The sequence below is a fragment of the Cydia strobilella genome, chromosome 15 (assembly GCF_947568885.1).
Source record: "Cydia strobilella chromosome 15, ilCydStro3.1, whole genome shotgun sequence".
NCBI classification, from domain to species: domain Eukaryota; kingdom Metazoa; phylum Arthropoda; class Insecta; order Lepidoptera; family Tortricidae; genus Cydia; species Cydia strobilella.
Genome location: NC_086055.1, coordinates 5,644,978 through 5,665,468, shown reverse-complemented (window position 1 = coordinate 5,665,468; position 20,491 = coordinate 5,644,978). Strand labels below are relative to the sequence as shown.

Sequence of the window (20,491 nt, the reverse complement as noted above, 5' to 3'; positions counted from 1 at the left end):
ATCAGTGAATAAGTAAATATCATCCAGTAAATTTAACGCAAAGTATGGTACAGGCCCTCGTCACATGACCGATATCCCACTGAATGCTATCAGGGATCGCCTGGTGAAAGAGTCCAGCGATGAATTAAATAAACGAGGCCTAAAAGGGATAGAGATGTTTACCCTTCAAGATGTTTTTATGTGATAAACCCCCGAAACCAGATAACGTTTCTCATTTCATATAGACGCCTGCAAAAAGGAAAATGTGTTGCGTATTATATTTCTAGAGGAAAACAGCGGAGGCTATTAGCAGAAAGTCACCATTAATGACAAAAAACCTTTTTCCGACTTCATGAAGACTAATAAAATAAACTTGTCTATGGCTAAAGCAGGTGATAAAATAGTCAGCATCTAAAACAGAGCCAACATTTCAATTGGTAGTACAAAAATTTGACCAAAAAAATTTGGTCGTACAATATTTTTTCGTGTCATTGTACATGGGTAAAAAGCGCTAGGTCATATTTTTTGTATGTGATGCGAATAATTGTATATTCACACATGAATAATACAAGCGCAGTCGCAAAAATGCGGGTGCCAGGTTATCACCATGAGAAGGGTCCTCTAAATTTTAGTTGAAATGATTAATGATATCGGGTTAGCACATGAATGAATTTTGTTCAATTGACAGTAGATCTTTCTGAGTAAACATTTCCAATCTCCCCCAGTTTCAAATAATACTTAAAGAGTATCAACATTAAACTCGTTTCGTATTTTGTTTGTATCCTTTGGGATCAAGGAGACGCGCTGGGAGATATGATTTGGAAAAGAAATGAAAAATACATTAAAAATCATTACTCATCTTGAGTCAATGTCTGACTAGAGGTTTATAATTGATCATCATCTGTTTCCTTAAGGATTTACGGTACGGTACGGATTTGAAGAAAATATTTCATGTTTTAGTCAGCTTCCTAATATATTAGTTATTCAGGTCAAAGAAGAAGCCAATGTTGCGATTTTTAAGAGGGTTTACCAAACTAAGTAATTTTAACAATAGAGTGTGCTATTTAATTTCGCCCCGTTACTTTTTCGTTTAAACTTAAACAAAATATGTACTTGGTACTTATCTACGCATAACATTACATAATCTCATAATAGAACATTCTCAACAGCTATACATTCTCAACGGTTTATTCAGACACCATAACCGGACCCCACGATTTCGAAGAAAAAAGTGGTTGGAGCATTGCGGGCCGCTCTCGGTCATCCGAACCGGTTCTGTAATGATGTCTTCATCTTCATTACCGGTGATTCACTGCGGGTCCACTTATTTTACTTGGCTAGCGGGGGTAATGTTATTATCGAACTTGTGTGAATATTTTTTGTGTACTTTAACACTGCAGCTGTCTTGTTGTTATTTAAAAATCGTGAATACTTAAGATTGAAACTTTATACCTAATATTGTGGTGAGATAAATACTACCTATGTAGAATTATGAGTTTTTTGTCATGTTTCGACCATTTGTGAAGTGCCATTCGTTAACTAATTAAGCCTTTTTTTCTCAGGAGTTTAGTACTAATAATTATGTATATGCGTTATTACTGAAGATCAATTAATCAAAAAATATAACGCCCTTCCACCAAAAATAATGTGACAAGGATTCATTAAGCAGATTCTTATCTATTTTAATATCAGTCGATCTCATTTCGCAATACAATTATACCGTTACTGCCCATTTCATGACAGGCTTCGCTCATTATGAGCGAAGAATGTTAAGAAATTTCATCCGACAACCCATTGAGGCAGCCCTCCCAATTGTACGAAGGTGTTCCAATTGAATGGTAGGTGGAATGGGGGTACGAGTATAATGAAATTTCGCCTCGATAAAGACCACTGAGCCTGTAATACAATACTTGATGTTTCCTCCACAGCCCGTATCCATATCATACCCATTAAACTGCATAAATATATCTACGGAACACATCTTCAAATTAACACTTGCCTGCACTTAATACTTATCATTATGCCCTATGCCTCATGCGTTTAAATCATTAATTAATATCGTCAGTTAGACGTATATTTGGACAAAAATGTATCAGGTAACTAATTATATATTTACTTACTATTAAGATATTTTTCCACAGGTATGCTGTCTTGATTTGGGGTACTTTCAGGTAAATTTTAGTAATTAATTATCTGTCGAATTGATTGTTGAAAGGATGACCCTAAGTAAGCTGATCTTTCTTGATTATATCATACTTGACCGTTTGCGTTAAATTATGATGAGGAATGTTTTTAATAAACAAATTAAGGAGGGGTGCGTATTGTAATCAATAATTGCGCAAATGAGAAATAGGTAATCCAGATGAACAAATGGGCTGCCCAGAAGAGATACGGTTCGGTCCCTGGAAATTGGCTCTGAATTATTAATTAATACAATACTGTAACGGCAGCGAATTGTAAGCTTCTTAACAAGGGAACTGAATAAATATCAGTGAACGATAGTGGAACCAATGATTTATATATAAATTATAATGCGGACTAAAATATTTAGTAAAAGGGATTAAAACTATGCGGAACAGGGATTCATGAATCTTAAATAAACCTTGGAGTTCTTAAATAAACGTTTGAAAAACTTAGGCAGGTATTGCTGTGATATAAATTTTGTACAGCAAGCTGCAAAATTACATGGACACGTGGTACATGGTTGTCGAAGGGATTAATATTGTTTAACGAAAATCATAATTCAAGTTCTGAATAGTTAATAATCAAAGTAGATTTTGTCTTATATGCAAACACAGCCAGGAATATTAATTATTACCTTAACCAATATCAAGGGCGTATTGCTGAGATTGTATTATGACTAACACACGGCAAGTTAGTTATTAATACAAGTCTGTTACATAAACCTCAAGTCTAATTAGTTTCTGTAGTAGGTACAAAATCAATTTAATGCGACTAACGGTACGGGTCTCTGCGTGATAGAGTCAGAAATGATGATATCCGCAGTAGAACTAGGGTCACCGATATAGCTCGCAGAATTGCAAACCTTAAGTGGCAGTGGGCGGGGCACATTGCTCGCAGAACTGATGGCCGGTGGGGCCGGAAGGTTCTGGAGTGGCGTCCGCGTACCGGAAGACGAACTGCCGGTAGGCCTCCAACGAGATGGAGCGACGACCTGGTGAAAGTCGCGGGAATTCGGTGGTTGCGAGCGGCACAGGATCGGTCGGAGTGGCGAGCCTTGGGGGAGGCCTATGTCCAGCAGTGGACGTCTATCGGCTGACATGATGATGATGATGATGATGAACGGTACAATAGCCCATTGCCGCAATATCAAGGAAAGGTTTAGTATTCGCATTACTGTAGACATTCTGGATTGCATAATTTATTCGTTACTAGTTACTTTATTTCTCTTTACTTCCCAATAATAGATTATTTAATCAGTTGATAGATTTGGATTAGGATAGGTATCATGTATATCCGTTTAACGGACGCATTTTAGATCATCATATTCATCATACAATACTTCCTTCCTATGATGATGTCACTAAGCAAAGTTTTAATTAATATTATTATAATGCCAGGAATAGATACTCTACGCATCTAATAGATGATATTTCTTTCTGAAAATAAGTTCCAGTTTATATTTTTTTACATAGCTTTAGTAGGATTGGAAGGAGCTTTATGATTACGCGGTGCACATATTTACACACACTATCCTAATGACTTATTGTTACTAAATAATATTTCACTAGGCATACAACTACCTACACTCCGCTAAAAGAACGTTGGGGCTGTTGGACATTCGATTAGGTAGGTACACCACTAATCTGTAAATAGAATCATTTTGATCAAATCACCCATATTGTGAGTTACTCGCAAGAAATATTTAATACCTGCTTCCCCTACAAAGCTTCCTATGAATTTGGGGAGGATTCACTTCAATGGATTCTGGCCACGTAGCGGCACACGTAAATATCGGCCTCTTGTATTATTGATACAAATGGAGATATCAATTGTTTTGGACAATAACCTTTCTGACAATAGAGGTATCTTTGGTGGGAATGTTTGAATTATTGTGGTGTAGGTAGGAGAAGTGTGTGACTCGACCAATGACGGATTTCATATTTTTTAAGTCCGATATTAGTTATGACAAAATATTAAACATTGAAATCCCATTCCTAGGCTAAACTACTTTTACAATAATGAACTTACAATAATGAACTTTCAATCATGGACATCTACTATTTGACCTTTATCTTACAAATAAAAGGATCCAGGTACAGACCGTTAGGTTATATAAAATTTACTTATTTTACTATAAAAAATACCAACGAAATTTAAAATAAGTCGGTTCTCTTTTAATAGGTACTCGGTCGGTAGGTCAATAATTTTCCCTTACATTTTAAAATTGTTACCCCCTTATACATAAAACTTTACGGGCCTCATTTAGTTAAATTATGTTTTATCCCTTTTTACAAATACACAAGTCAAAATGACAGATAAAGACAAACGATTCATAGCTAATTCAGGCCAGTAGCGCGTTTATGAATGGCGCCATTAGAGATTTATTACAAAAAAACTACATATTTTCCAATATATTTACAGGAATTTAGGTAGGTGATGTACACGAGTTTTTTTTTATATTTTAGCCTCCAATTACTTATGTTGGATTTCTAGCAGAAGATGCCGGTTATTAATAATCTATTTGATCCTAGTGTTTCAGTAAACTTAAATAAATTTGGGAACGAATTTTCAGTGAATTTCATGTTTACAGCAGAATTTCTGTGTTATGCATGCAGCATGATGTGCATCTGTATTCGACGTCTATTTATACTTTTGGGTTGATGAACTCAACGGAGCTGCGGATGGACGAGGTTATAGAAAATCAGTGCCGGATAATGTTGTTGATTTACTTAGTTTAAATTTCACTAATACTTTGAGGAGAAAAGTTTGGCTAATCACTTTTCTCAAATTTTATAATTGAGTTGCATACATTTATTTATTTCGTAACAATCTTTATTTAAAGTGCAAGTTTTATTGAATCACAGCGAATATGCAGCGTATTGGTTTTCATCGTTAACTTTTCTGTCAGCACAATGTTTTAAAATGTTCACTTTCTGTAATAGGTAGTCCGCATTTCTTTGCTTAAAATATCTTATAACTGTGGTATTCACAATCATCCAAATATGAAATCTAATTACAGGTATACATGATAAATCTATATTGAATCGTCCTTCTTTTATTTACATTTGTCTTCACAAGTTAGCTTTTACGTCGCGCAGTCAGTTTTTGTTTATACAACGAAATTTTCCGGAATCATATCATATTTTAATACACAATAATACTGTGTAGCTCTGCCCAGAACACGGGAATGGTGCGCCGACCAACCTCATCCGTAATCCGTTGAACCAAACACGTTGCAGTTTCACATATAAACAAAGAACACACAGAAAACCAAAAGCACTTTATTTATAATTATATAGAGTCACTAACAATAATTGCAATTTACAACATTGTTAGATGAAACAAGTTTTTGTAGTCGGGAGTATTACGAAGAAGTTTATCGCGGAGGTCTCGCACACGTCCATCGCGCGTGCCGGCCGGCGCACAACTAACTGGTTGGTCCCATTCCATACAAAACTTTTAAGTCACGGAGACGGCAAAGCTATGTCGCGCCTCTACAATTCACGCATACAGACGCGAGCAATACCCTATGCACAAACACGAAAGCAAGCTTCCAAGTTCACTAAATAAACGAACACCAACACAAACAAATGCCAACACCGTCTACCCCCTGTGCACGAGACTCGAGAGCGGGACGCGAATATAAACAATTCGTTTCAGAGCTCGAGTGCAAGCGAGAAACAAGTACCGCAACAGATGTATATTACTTCACTCAGGTAAGTATTGGAAATGTGAGTGTGCGACGGAGAGCGCGCATGTATTTAGCTTACGAGAGACCGGCTGCGTTTGAAAGGGACGGAAACTGTTAAAGTCACCCACTACAGTACATTCCTTACTGATACCGGCGCGCCGTCGTCGTACCTTTCGATCGTTCAAGTGGCAGATGAAGCTTTTAGGGCTGTCACCTGATGCAAAATACGTTAGGCTCGAAGTTGAGTAACGACAGTGTTGATTAGCTATACTGCTTCGAAAAATGTCTGAAGTCTAGCACTTGTTCAAGGGATTATTAACAGGCATATTCTGATTTTAATAGCAGGTTAAGAATTAGAACCTGCTATTAAAATCAGAATACATCTGTTAAGTCTAGCACATAGTACAGGCTACAGGCTGGTTATTCAAGAATTATGTTATAATATGTACAAATTTAATTTATTTTAGCAAGTTTTATTTTTAGCTACAGTTTGTTTACTTTTCAAAGAATCCTTTTTTTTAGTTTGTGCTTTGTAATTTAAGTTCAGTAATTAAGTAAATAAAAACCTACTGCAATGATATCCATTTCATAGTGGAAAATTTTATACCTACTTATAATATTAAATATAATCCATACTAATATTATAAATGCGAAAGTCTGTCTGTCTGTCTGTCTGTCTGTGTGTTGCCTCTTCACGCTTAAACCGCTGAACCGATTTAGTTGAAATTTGGTATACAGATAGTTTGAGTCCCGGGGAAGGACATAGGATACTTTTTATCCCAGAACTCACCCATCAAGGGGGTGAAAAGGGGGGTGGAAATTTGTGTGGGGAATCAATAACCGCTGAACCGATTTAGATGAAACTTGGTATGGGGATAGTTTGAGCTATGGGAAAGGATATAGAATAATTTCGGGGATAATCATTCCTTAAGGGTGTAAAAAATGGGGTGGAAATGTGGAACAATTTGGGGGTGAAAAAAGGATGGATTAAAAAGCAGATAAGAATTAAGGTACCCAAATTACTAATTCCACGCAGACGAAGTCGCGGGCAAAAGCTAGTATAATATAAACCTGTCATAATATTTTATATGTATATTTATTAAATGCATGTTTATATAATTGTCATTTTGTTTACTTTATTTTCAACTAGCTTTTGCCCGCGACTTCGTCTGCGCGAACTTAGTAACAGCAGCTAAAGTAAGTATAGCGCCTGGAAAAATTCTCATAGCAATCTAAATTTGAGCATATTTTGCACACAAATTAGCAGGCACTTCGTTAATTATCTCAATTCCACCCCGCTTTTTACTTTCTTAAGGGATGATTTTCGGAATAAAAACTATCCTATGTCCTTCTCAGGGACTCAACCTATCTCTATGCCAAATTTCATCTAAATCGGTTCAGCGGTTTAAGCGTAAAGAGGGAACACACAGACAGACAGACAGACTTTCGCATTTATAATATTAGTATGGATTAATAAGTAAACTGAGCTGGATATATATTACACATACTAAAATTACATGAAACAACTTTGTACTTAAATGTCATATTGGTTGGATAAATTAAGAAATTCCCAGTCAGTACCATTTTAGTATCTGAGACAATTTTTATATTTATTTTACGCAAACGAAAACACCAAGTTTAGAAACAAGTATAAAATCTATATTTTAAAGACGTGCTCAAGAATAATGTGTGAAAATTAAATAGAGAGATGATATATTGAAATTTCAGTTTTTATTTATTAATTAAATTATGTTAGAATCGTGAACCTTAAAATAATTCAAAATATACCAATATTGCAACTTGTTAAATTTTCCCGATGTTTTAATATAAAAAAAAGTAATTGTGTGGTTTTATGAAACCACGATGCAAGTGAAACTTTTTTCTGATTGCAGGTATTTAACTGAAAATTTTCGGAAAATTATTCGATTTAGAATATTAAAATCGCGTTTTTAATCTTAACTTAATAAATATCCTCTTTAATTATCTTACAAAAAATAATTATCAACCCGGATTGGTGCTGAAATTAATTATTAAGGTGGTTCGATTTTCATACAAAATTCAATCTGCTTTAATTAAGGCACTACACACTATTACTACAGAAATATTTGCTCATTTATCTACTTTCGAATATTCGTTTGCGCTAAATTAATAGAAAAACTTTGTTTCATACAGAAATCATACATAAATCAACGTAATTTTTTCATCAATTTTACGTATGTGTGTGTCACAAATGTCGTGTACAAATACGTTGCGTGCGGCGTTGCCACTCTATGACGTTGGCGACGTTGCCTGGCCGACCTGGCAGGATTTGCAGTGCCGTCATGTTTAGTGCATTTTTATTTGACAGTGTTGACACTGACACATAGGGTCATGTTTATTGTGACATCAATTTGTTTGTATAAATTGAAACTGATAGCAACGTCTAAATCAAGTTACAAAAATCATCGGTGTTCTGGTCCGCGAAAATCCAGAAAAATTCAGACTCAATTGAAGCGGAATTCATGATGGTGAAGTTTCGTAAGGTAGGCACAGTTTCATTCCTTCATTGTACATTGTAATTTTCTCGTGCCGATCTTTTTAGAAAATAATTCTCACTTCTTCCGTAATGGTAGATATAAGCAGTGAACAATACCTATATAATGTAATTATTACTGTTTTGGTTGCCGAATAGTCAATGTGTCACTAACTCTAGGTTTTTTTAGGTATTGTGCAAAATGAAGAGGCATTCTTGGAAATAAAATGTTTTCCTTCATTAGCCAGAAAAAATCAGGACATCCTCACTGCAATAAAGTAAAATAAAACATTTCCTGGGGATGAAAATTATGGAATTTTGTCTATGAATGAAAAACACAATTATTACTAGGTAAGTAAATGATAACTTTATTAGAATCCATATTGTTGCATCATCTTTCTTCCTATAACATTAGAGAATTTGTGCTATCATGATATTATTTTTCTTTCAGGTACAGGGACAACTACGGATAACAAATATGAAAAAATGTTATTTCATTTGTTGTGTGAATCCATCTACACCAACAAGACATCCACTGCTGGACATAGGCCTCCCCAGGGATCTCCACAACGACTGGTCTTGCAAGACCGGCCAAAATATCGAGAAATAAATAATATAAATAAACATGATAAATATCCCGTTTTCTATAATAGTTATAATTAGAAGGCCATGCAATGTTGTTACTCACTGTACCTACTTGAATCCAAAAAAAAATATATAAAAAAAGTTTTAATTTTATTTTACAATTACTACTTTATTATTAGTACATTACGATACAAGTGCGAAAAGTAGGAAATTGGCAACGAGTGGCGATAAATTTAAACACGACCGAAGGAAGTGTTTTAATCGACACGAGTTGCGAATTACCTTTTCGCACGTGTATTGTACAACGTTTTACAGTACATAATTATGGCCCTGTACATTTTCGACATATGCACGTATTGTACTAATTACCGCACTAGGGCGGTAACGTATATGTAGCACTATATGTACTAAAAAGTATTTTACAGTACATATGGTGCAACTTTCTCGCCCTAGTGCGTAAAGAGCACTTTTCATGCATATGTCGAAAGTTTAAAGGGCCATAATTATGTACTGTAAAACGTTGTACGATACACGTGCGAATAGGTAATTCGCAACTCGTGTCGATTTAAAACACTCTGCGGTCGTGTTTTAATCTGTCGCCACTCTTTTCGAATTTTCTCTTTTCCGCACTTGTATCGTAAATAACTATTTCAAACTGCAAGGGTACGATGATAGATCTCAATTCAATATAATTTTACAACATTTGGCATTATTAGGTTATAAATTGTATGGAGATGAAATCTATCATCGTACCCTTCCAGTTTGAAAAATACTATAAGAGGCTGGGCAGTAAGGGATTGCTTTACTTGTAGAACTATATTTAGCGCTTTAAAAAAAACTGATACCTGACACTTACAAACCTGGACTTCCTTGGGCTAGTGCTAATAAGAATCGTCAGTATTCTCCATCCTTTCTGAGTTGGAAGAACCCAAAAAGGTGAGATTTGTGAAAGTCAGGTTTTCAATATATGTGGCGTTTTCAACCAAACGGGTACCTACTTATTGTTGTCATATTTCCATAAAGCTTCAAAATGAAATCAACCTAATCGACAACCGACAATGTGGTACCTTTTAGTTCAAAACGTCACATATTTTTATAAAACGTTATAAACTAATTTATTAATAATACTGAATATCTGGGAGAAAAAGAAAACATAAGTAAAAACTCAAAAATGCTCGTTTTCCCAGAGATAAGACCTAGCTAGATCGAACCCCTTACAGCAAATTTCATCGAAATCGTTAGAGCCGTTTCCGATATCACTGAAATATATTTCGGTTATATCGGAATCGGACAAGAATTCGAAGACTAAAAGGTATAAGAAACATAACACAAAAAGGACAAAAAAAAGTACCCCTGACGTACCAGTCTCGAACCCGAATCCTCTTGCACGTATTTCCACGAACATACCGCAACGCCATTGCAGCATACTTACACTGCATGAAATTGTCTACTACAAGCATCACGGAAACACTGTTTGCATGTGTGAGTAATAGTAGGAAATAGCATGACAGAAACACTCTGTCGACTTTAAAAGTGTTTTTTGCACTAATGAAGTATTCAATGTTTATTATAATAGTTCAATATTTATGTAAAGAGTGCGCTAAACATACTTTTAAGTATACAGATACCAACACTATTCCACAAAAAAATAAAACCTGAAAATTTGCGAAAGTGACGCCATCTAGCGGGGTTTAAGCTTTGGGTAACCTAGTCGAACCACCTTAATATCGCTTACTTATCATACACTCGGGTATGATAAGTAAGCAAAGACTAAAGAAACTGGTGTGGTGTAAGTAAGCTCACCGATTACGCATAGGTTGTTATGTTACGGATCTCAAGGTCACGTTACATTACATTGGGTTTTCGAGATGTCTTTGTTTACACGCTTGCGAGTAGCCAACCGTTGAGAATTGTTTGACGAAATCGTGACGTCCGTGACGTTCGAAAACAAAAAGTCGTATGTGACTGTAATCGTCCTATTACGATATAACTATTTACAATTATAGAAAGAGTTTGACGTATTTAATTAAGGTTAATAAGGTCTACTGTCCTTAATTTTTTTTATGAAATATCAGACATTGTGAATGATGTATTGTAACATTTGTAACCTTAGTCCTGTAATGAAGCTTATTTTAAAGACTGAACTTAAGTACTAAAAATAAAGTAGAATTTTACTAGGTAATGCTGTAATTCTGTTATGCGATATGCTAAAGACGGACCAAAAAATTTAAGGCGATAGAATAAAAGTTTCACTTTAAAAGACGAGTAGCACCCCTACATCAAGATGTCACAAAGTAGCAGGTAGCGGTGCAAGGTCCTGCGTAAGTACGCCGAGCACTGCGAATTTTTGGACTCATGTTTTTTTGCATACTCCACGTCCTTTGTTCGGCGCAACACGTTCGTCTGCGATGATGGCTTTATTACATGTAAGAGTTTTTGCAAGCAGACTTGCTAAAATGGATCATGTTTGGATGGTTAGTAAAATCTAAGGATTAAAAGGATGTAGATTCAGTTGGAATCCTTCATTTTATTTATTACTATGTATTTCCCTGTATTTAAATTTTATTTTAGACTTCTTAGACAAAACTTAAGAATTTAGAATTAATGTATAAGTATCGTAATTAATAATTATCTGGAATTATACATGACGTTTACATTAATTACTTGTTTGCTGAAGAATTCAATTAAAAGGCAACAGTGCGGCAATTTGGTCACTGAATAATTTAATTCTGGCGAATAGCCAGTTTATGGATAAAGTGCCAGTGACACCTCGAAACCTCTATCTTCCAATCAATATAAAATATTATTCAGTCCAACAACCAGAGAGAAACGTGAGCATGGCGTCAAGCGACACGCTTCTGCGTAACCGGAGCTTGCGGCCGGCGCGCGGCTGCTGACGCTAATGCGACGCGACACCGGATCACAACACACTACAACTTTTCAGCTAACACACAAATTAGTGTAGCATCATGTTTTCTCTTTATTTTTACACCCTTTTCATACTCACGCGAAATGACAGCTCTCGAAAACAAAAACTGTTCGAGTCAACCGCGCGCTATCCATTTTCATAAATTCTAAACGAAATCGACATGGCGGACGCTTAAAAAACACAAAATGCGTGAAATATGATGTGTTTCTGACAGTTTGACGTAGGTAAAGTATTCGCGGTACACTTCATTAACTTTCAGAGACCGGATATTCTAACATTGAGGAGATCCTCCAAAATACCTACCACCAAATCGTGTTCTGTGTCAGATTTTACTACATAAGGTTAAGGATTTATTTGAAGTTATGTTAGCTATGAATTTACTGCAAAAATAAAATAAGACTACTTTTGAAAAACCAGAATCACTTCATAGATTAAACATTTCGTCATAAATTATTGAGCTTACTTAAGCCTTAAACAATAATTTGTTTTGACTTAGAGCTCACCATACAAGGTGTATGAAGTGAAAAGAGGGCTAGCTCTATAAGCGCGAAATAATGACGACGTATTGTGGCTTCTTAGGATCAAGTAAGTCGCTATTATATTTCTTCGGAGGAGCCCGACAATGGCGTACCAAGGCTTTGCTGTCAGCGATACAATAAGCAGCTGCTCTGGGTTTATTTTGTACGAGCTGCTGAGTAAAGCGTGCGGCAGATGACGTAACGTTACCTGTCTTTAAGACTGCCCGAGAGAAATACGCCGACGTCGTCTCTTGTTGGATCTTATCGCTTTGTGCCCACCACTATTGTGTTCGTTGTGCATGAGACTATTGGCATTTTATTAAACAACGCCCGGGATTTAGAAAAGGATTTAGTTAAAATTTAAAAATAATGAACATCTTTTAAACTTTTTCTTGTGCGGAGAAATGGCAACGACCCGAGGAGTTCTGATCGTTTTTTTGCAATGGTCAGTTGCGCTGTCAAAAAGTTGCCGACGAGCGGAAGCGCGACTCTGCGCGTAATACTCCAGTAGCAAAAACAAAAGTGAGTCCAGATAACCTTTGATTTAGATTTCGTTGGTGAACAAAAAGCGAATGGCTTTATGCGGTACCTATCTGCAAGTCTGACCACTGCATGGCACTCGAAATGCACGCCCGCTATGAAAACTGAATGGAATTACGTATTTTGGGTCGACAGGTGAATACTAAAAGACATTGCATTGTTGCGGAAGCAAATCTACGCGCATTGTTGCTTCGGTAGTTTTGTTGCACAGCAGACCGCTGGAATAATCAATGAGTTATATTTTCAGAATTCAAATCCCATGATAAACTATGTGGTTAAGTTTTCTTCACATGGCTTGGTTATTTAGATAGTGGTCACGATGGCGCGCACAAACTTATAAACACATGTCAGTCGTTAGGACCGAATGATGTTATTCATTTGAGAGCTATTTACGGGAGTAAACGTCACTCGCAAAACGCTGTGGTACAAGTTGAACTTTACAGAGCGGTTAGTCGGCTCTTTCGTATTTCCTACTTAATAAATGTCCAAACGGCGAGTGGCGGGGCAGGCCAAGCCCCGACACTAACCCGACGGGGGCCTGACGGCGTTGCACACAGAGCTAAAAATGATCGAGTTGCTTCACTTGCTACACTTGACGTTTTACTGAGTTAGCAGACCAAGTTCGATCGGGATATAGCTGTGAATATTAGAAAAGTCTTGGCGTATTGGACAGAAGGCGAATGCTAAACTGATATTGCTAAATGGCAAAATCATATTCAACACTGCATGATATTAGAAAGTACCTATCTACTACCTACCTATTTGCGTTATGGTGAATAATACTCGTAAAGTCTAGAAATTGTCAAGGGAACTACTGAGTTAAATTAATCGTGAAGCTAATAAATGACTAGGGAAGGTTCACTTTTTGATTTCCTTAATGCTCTGTTCTATTGTGTTGTGTATTACATGCGTTTTCGGATTCTCATGAAGAATCGATCAGGTGTAACGGGGATTGAATTAAGTCGGTGGTTCGCTGCGATCAATCAGGCGTCAGTGTTATTGTTGTGATTTGTTGCGGCAAGCTCGGCCCAATCGCGCGCCTGGCCCTCCAGCGACCATTAGTTTGATTAGCTCGTCCGACCCACGCACGCTGATTGTGCGAACGTTTGGCTTTGATTGATTCCTCAAATGGCACCGTTTCGGAAGCCGCTTTATTTCGATACGTTGTTGCTGGCTGTAATACGGCCTCCTTCGTTACACCACTTTATAAACCCCTGAAGCATAGCGTGATTTAGGGACAGAAACCCTTCTGTCGCTAAATGCGAACGCGAATGTTTACTTTAATGCCTAAAACAGTTTCAGTGTCAATGCGAGGTAAATGTGTTTGGACGAAACGACATTCCCAAAAAAATGTAGGCGAGGGTTAAGTTAAGATTGGGAAGACTGACAAAAACTCTCCGAATAAAGGAGGTCATGACAACGGACCAGAGGTCGTTTAAGGTGCCCGCTTGAATGACGATATTATGTTTATTTATCTTAAAAAGGGAGACGCAATTTCTTACATTTGGTCTAGAGGTATGTCACTGTAAGTAGCGTGTAGGTAAACAAATAAACAAGTATTAGGGGACATCTTACACACATCAAAATAGCCCCAAACAAAGCAAAGCTTGTACTATGGGTGCTTGGCGACGATATACATACTTATATACATAGAAAACACCCATGACCCATGACTCAGAAACAAATATTTGTGTTCACCACGCAAATAAATGCCCTTGCCGGAATTCGAACCCAGGACCATCGGCTTCACAGGCAGGGTCACTACCCACTAGGCCAGACCGGTCGTACTACGTAGGTATAACAACAAAAGTATGCATGTTAAAAAAGATAACGTGGAATTGATAAGGTAAAGAGTTTTATACATTGAGGTCTTTATTTTATTTCTGCTTTTTAAATATTTTATTTGCATAATAAATCCAGACAAAATGTAAATTATGACACGATTTTTTTCTACACTGTATACGTTCTCAGAAAATAAAATCGAGACTTTATTTAGGAACAGAAGGTACGGATTTAAGTAATTCTTGTTAGAAAACTCTGCGGGAAATTAGTTTTCGTTCATTCCTAAATACGTGACCGGATTATATAATTACATTATCTCCGGGTATCCACGGCAGCGATGCGTATCGTATCGATTGAGGGAGCTTCGGTAAATCGAAGCCACCTACAAGTCACGAAGTGGACCATCAAACTGCAGGAAAAGGACAAAACAAAATGTATAAAGGAAATTGCTTCCACAAATCCACTCGTATCTTGAACAATAAACGTGGACCCGGTCGGCCGCCCTAATAGCAATGAAATCACGAAACCAAAACTGTCTCCCATGTCGGATTCAGCTCGATATCGATTACTCACTTTCGCAACCTCTGATCGACCCTGCGCCTTTTTATGAACTTTGGACTTTAAAATACAGCGGACTGAGTTTCTTTTGCAACTAACATCGAGTAAGATACGTTGTTGCAAAGTTATTTCGCTCGACATAACCACAACTTAAGAATTTCATAGACGGGCTATCTGTAATGTGGTCGTAAAATGATCCTTCGGAAACTGTTACTGTCCGGTATTTTGTCAGTAACTATATCAGTGTACTCACTCTGCATGTCTGTTCTGGATTTATATTTATCGCCTTATTTGTTGAATTATTACAGTTATTTCTTTGGTATGTTAATTATCATTAATTTAGTCGTTTCTCATATTTTTTTATTCACTTGGTAATTGAATAGAATATTATTGCATATACTTATGCAAATGTTTCCTTGTCATTTTGATATGGTGAATTTATTCTTTAAATAGCCAAATCAACGCGATCTTCTTTTTAACGTAGTTTACCAATTTTCAATTCAAATGGTTTAAGTAGCTGTATTTTTATTTCAGGTATCTATTTGTTTTTCTTCTCAAGACAATGTTTATTCACGTGAGATGTAGGTAGAAATGTGATCAGCGATTGGTGTAAGCCCAGAAAAGATACGTGTCCAATACAAGACCGTTACTTTGCACCGCAGTTCACTGCATGGACAATTGGACGATGCTACGTGACCGAGTGAAATGAACCGTTGTGCACTTTCTTTGTCAACCACTAAAATGTCTCTTTACATAAAAGTTTCAGGTATCTTTTTTGCTTACTATGTTTAAAGAGTTTAATTTATTTTTATAAATATCCTGGTTTTGTCATACATTTTCGAAATTGAAAATTTAAAGAAAATAAAATGACTGTGATATTTTTGTCGGATACACGTTTTGAAAATGAAATATTATACATACAACTCTTGAAACATAGTTATTTATTTAATCTTTATTACTTTTTATTTAATGAAATATTTGACCGCAGTCTGGAAAAGTCTAAATACACATCATTTGCTACATACTTGTTGATTTTTCTGCTGTTCAATTATATTTTATTTTAAAAGTCAGAGTATTTAAAAATATTATTATAGTACCAAAGAATACTGTAGAAAATTGCCTGTCAGCTGCAATACGCTAGTGGTCAAAGAATAAAGAAACCGTTATTTTAGTTTCAAACAAAAAATGCTAGTGAGTCATGCATCGGGCACATAACTTCATATACCGGGAATGGGTAAAATATTAAAGGCTAGAATAACTACAAAAAAGTCAAATTCAAAAGCTTATATGAATATTCTTTATTGGCCCGAGTATATATTTATGCCTCTGATAAATTTTTCTCTCCTTTTTATATTTATTTTAAAAACGAAAAGATAAAGAAAAACATCAGTTCTATAGTGCGTTATTCCTGATAATGAGATTTTTTGAGAGGATTTTTTTTAAGGCTCTTACAAATATGAATATGGCTTAGTTTTGAAAGTTCAAAGCCATTTGTGACTTTACGCAATATCTGATCACTAGTCATAGTATAAAACAAAGTCGCTTCCTGCTAACTGTCTGTCCCTATTGTATGCTTAGATCTTTAAAACTACGAAGCGGATTATGATGCGGTTTTTTTAATAGATAGAGTGATTCAAGAGGACGGTTTATATTGTATAATACATCAGCATTGCACCCGTGCGAAGCCGGGGCAGGTCGCTAGTAAAATATAATTGTATTTAATTGAAGGGTGAGTGCGCCCGAGAGTTGTCAAAAGTACCTACAGTTAAAAATTTCTTGGCTTACTTACATATGGGAATTTCCAACATATGAGCAAGAATTTGTAAATTAGGTACTACCACATCTATTCGTATGGCTTACGAATGTTGTAGATATTTAACAGTATTCTCCAAAAACATGCATGCGTAAAATTAAAGCCAATGCATGCGTAAAAGAAGCAACAATATAACGTCCATAAAAGGGTGAATACGAGAACATTTGTCAATTCGTCAATTGTCTTTTGTCAGCAGGCGACAAGGAATACAGCTTTAACTTAATGGATAAAAAAAATTAAAATGTGTGAAATTCACGCACATTTTGTAAAACACAAGTTCCTCTGAGGTTTTTCCTAAAGCAGACTTGTGAATTAGTTTTGCCGACAGATTTTATTTACGATTTCGGGCTTGCTCGTGTTATTGTAGCTGTATATTTAGGTCATTATTCTAAAGCCATTCAGCAATCAGTTTTAAAAAATTATATTCAGTTAATAGTTCACAGTCAGTTAACACTAGTTGTGATTAGAATGAATACCATACCGTTATAGTTATTATCCATATCAAAAGGGTAACACAGAACTTCCGCTGTCCGTCGGTCTATCCGTCCAATTAGGCAAAACATTCTAGATACTAAGAATCTATTATTTTGTATACAAGGAACAAATCAATCTTATGCCGATAAGAAAACATTGTAAACATTTCGCGATTATACGGAACCCTCAGAGTACAAGACTCCGTCTCCTACTCGCAATTGGCAAGTTTTTTATACTAAGGAAGAATTTCAACAGAAATCTGCGATTTAAACTTTAGGTTAAAATTGGTACATCACTAGGATATAAATAAACCACTTTGAGCATTCACTAGAATTAAAGCAAAAACGTTAGTAGGTAATTAATGTTTTTCTTCAATATGCTCGGAAATGTTAACATTTGTAGCAAAAATAGTGCGGGAAGTTCTTCATTATGGACATCCACAAAAAAAAGATCTCAAGTGTATAGAAACAGCGTCCACATTAGCATATGGCATAATAATTTTGCATGAATACAACGAACGCACGGCCACGCACGTATGTGTGAGTTGTAGATTAAAGTTTAAAAAATAATTTAAGAGGGAAATTGTTTTTGACATTTTTGATGTAAAGGTTTGATTCGAGTGATGCTTGGTGTCCTCGCCGTATGTTTGGAGAAAATCATTATATATATGTAGGTACCTCGGCAGGAATAAAAATTCGTGGATTCGTCTGCGAAGCAGTCCGACAAAATAATATCTCATCCACTGATGAGATATTATTTTGTCGGACTCTGCCATTGTCATTTCCCAGCTTCTGCAATAATGTACATTTGTTCATTACTATTGTAATACTTTTATAAACCTTCGTGCAAATGACGTATAGAGGTCATTAGCTTCTAAAACTTAAACTAATCATACACGTATGCCGTCTTCCAAGACGCAAGTAATCATGAACTTCTGCTATAGATGGCGGTACCTACTCTCGAAACTTAGCAACAATTTCCTGATGTAACAGTCTAAATAAGTCCTTTGAATTGAAAGGCAAGTTGATATCGATTTTGAATACGTTCATTTGTACGTAATCATGTTTCGAATGTTGAACATGTTGTCATTTGACAATATTTAGAACATAGTCTGAGAATTTTAATAACAAAACTTCCGTGAGATATAAATTATAATTGTAAATTTGAAAATGTGACGTGTAAAATGATTTTTTTATAAATAAATAATTGAAATTGAAATTGACACAGACATATTAAATATATTAATAACGGGTCACGGGTGACGTAGTGAGTGTTGTGTGCAACCCATCATTTGACAATGATGCCGTAAACGAGGGTAGTTTCTCGCCCCCCCTGCCGCCACCGGCGCCCGCGCCGAGTCATCGGGCGCGGAGGGCTGCGCCCCGCAGTCTGCGCCGGTCCGTCACCGTCGACGCAAGCTCCTGATGACGCTCCTCGGTACGGAGTGAAACATGTCGAGCGTTTTCGACTTCAAATACGTGAGTGACCCGTTATTAATATATTTAATAGTCTGAGAATAATCAAAACTTATTGTGTGTGTGTTTATTTTATTGACGATACAACGATGATGTTTAATTGTCTCCTTTTATGCAAAATTGGGATAATGAAATGACAACCTTCCAGCCGAGGTCATAATAAGTTCTGTTCTGTTAAAGTAAAAGGGTTTTCTGGAAAAACACGCATTATCATTTATTTTTAATGTATAATAATATTGAAAAATGCATCCCGCCGTTTCATGCGCAGAAAGGTTTTTCGTGACTACTTTGAAAAAACTCGTATCTTGTTCTATCAATCAAAAGAAAAATGTGGTAACTATGTATGAGATGCATCCAGTTACTGCGTTTTAACTTTGAGTAGCAGTGCGAGATACGAGATTTTTTCAAAGTAAGTAGTGACGCTATGGGAGTGACATTAATAAGTGCATTGTAACATGGCTAAATTGAAAAATAAAGATTTTAATTTTAATTTTTTATGATATTTTCAGAATTAACCACCTCATAACTTCTCCACGAATTCTCCAGAAAATTACTTAAAATGAATTAGACGAAGAATAGAAATATTCTGAAACAAATAGCCGTCATTTGTGCAGGAACGCGAAGTGTCAAAGTTAAATTGAATATTGTCGAGGAATGATCCCAGTTTAGCTAAAGTTTAGCCCGCTGAGTAGTTAATCCGATGCCACAATTTACTTCAACTCCACTGTTCTAAACTTCAACTATTGACTGTTAAATAGCCACGTTGCTTATTCATTAAATTAAAAAAAGAATACTGCAGGTTTTCTAGTCGGGTCTCCAAAAATAATGTCGATGTTGCCTCTAAATTTCCGCCATGTTTTTTTTTAGTTTCGTATAATAGACATCAATATGCAAATTCGTATAGTGGTCAATGGTCGACATTATGTTGATTATTTTATTCGGTTAATGAATGAATGAATGATAAACTTTTTTCAGACATTAGGTATCCATAAAATTGGTTAGAAACAAATAACAAAACAAAACAATAAGGATAATGTTAGTATAACTTGGTATAACTTAAGGCTAAAACCAAAACAAAAAATAATTACCTATCCTAACTGCGCAGTCTAGATGGTTAAAATGTGCTTTTCCATATCTAATTATCCACCTGAAAAAAATTAGTTATGAAGTAAAATGTTATTCATTTGGGTTAAAAGTGTGCCTGATGTTGTCTCTCCGTTTTTTTTTCTAGTAAATATCTACTAACATATTTAATTTGAGGAGGAATTCTTATTGTTTGTTTATTATTTTAGGAACTCACATTCGACTAATAAACTTTCACCTAAACAGAGTGACATCATGAAGCTAAACACCCACGAGGTAACTGATACACGCTACTTCTGCTGCACTTAACTCTGGTTCCGTAACTATATTTGAAAAGACGTTCAATTATGTACCTTGTTTTGTTATAA

At 35.8% G+C, this 20,491-nt stretch overlaps 1 protein-coding gene across 3 annotated transcripts in view; it reads right to left on the bottom strand.

The window, feature by feature from the left end:
- The window catches only part of LOC134747854 (semaphorin-2A), a 422,795-nt gene that overhangs the window by 142,908 nt on the left and 259,396 nt on the right, over positions 1-20,491 (bottom strand). Inside the window, exon 1 of one of the 3 annotated variants that reach the window (XM_063682504.1) lies at positions 5,368-5,782. The exons of the other annotated variants lie outside the window; for them this stretch is intronic. The gene's annotated coding sequence lies outside the window, so the exon portion shown is untranslated. Of the gene's footprint in view, positions 1-5,367; positions 5,783-20,491 lie in introns of those variants that run through there. 3 annotated transcript variants of the gene reach the window in all.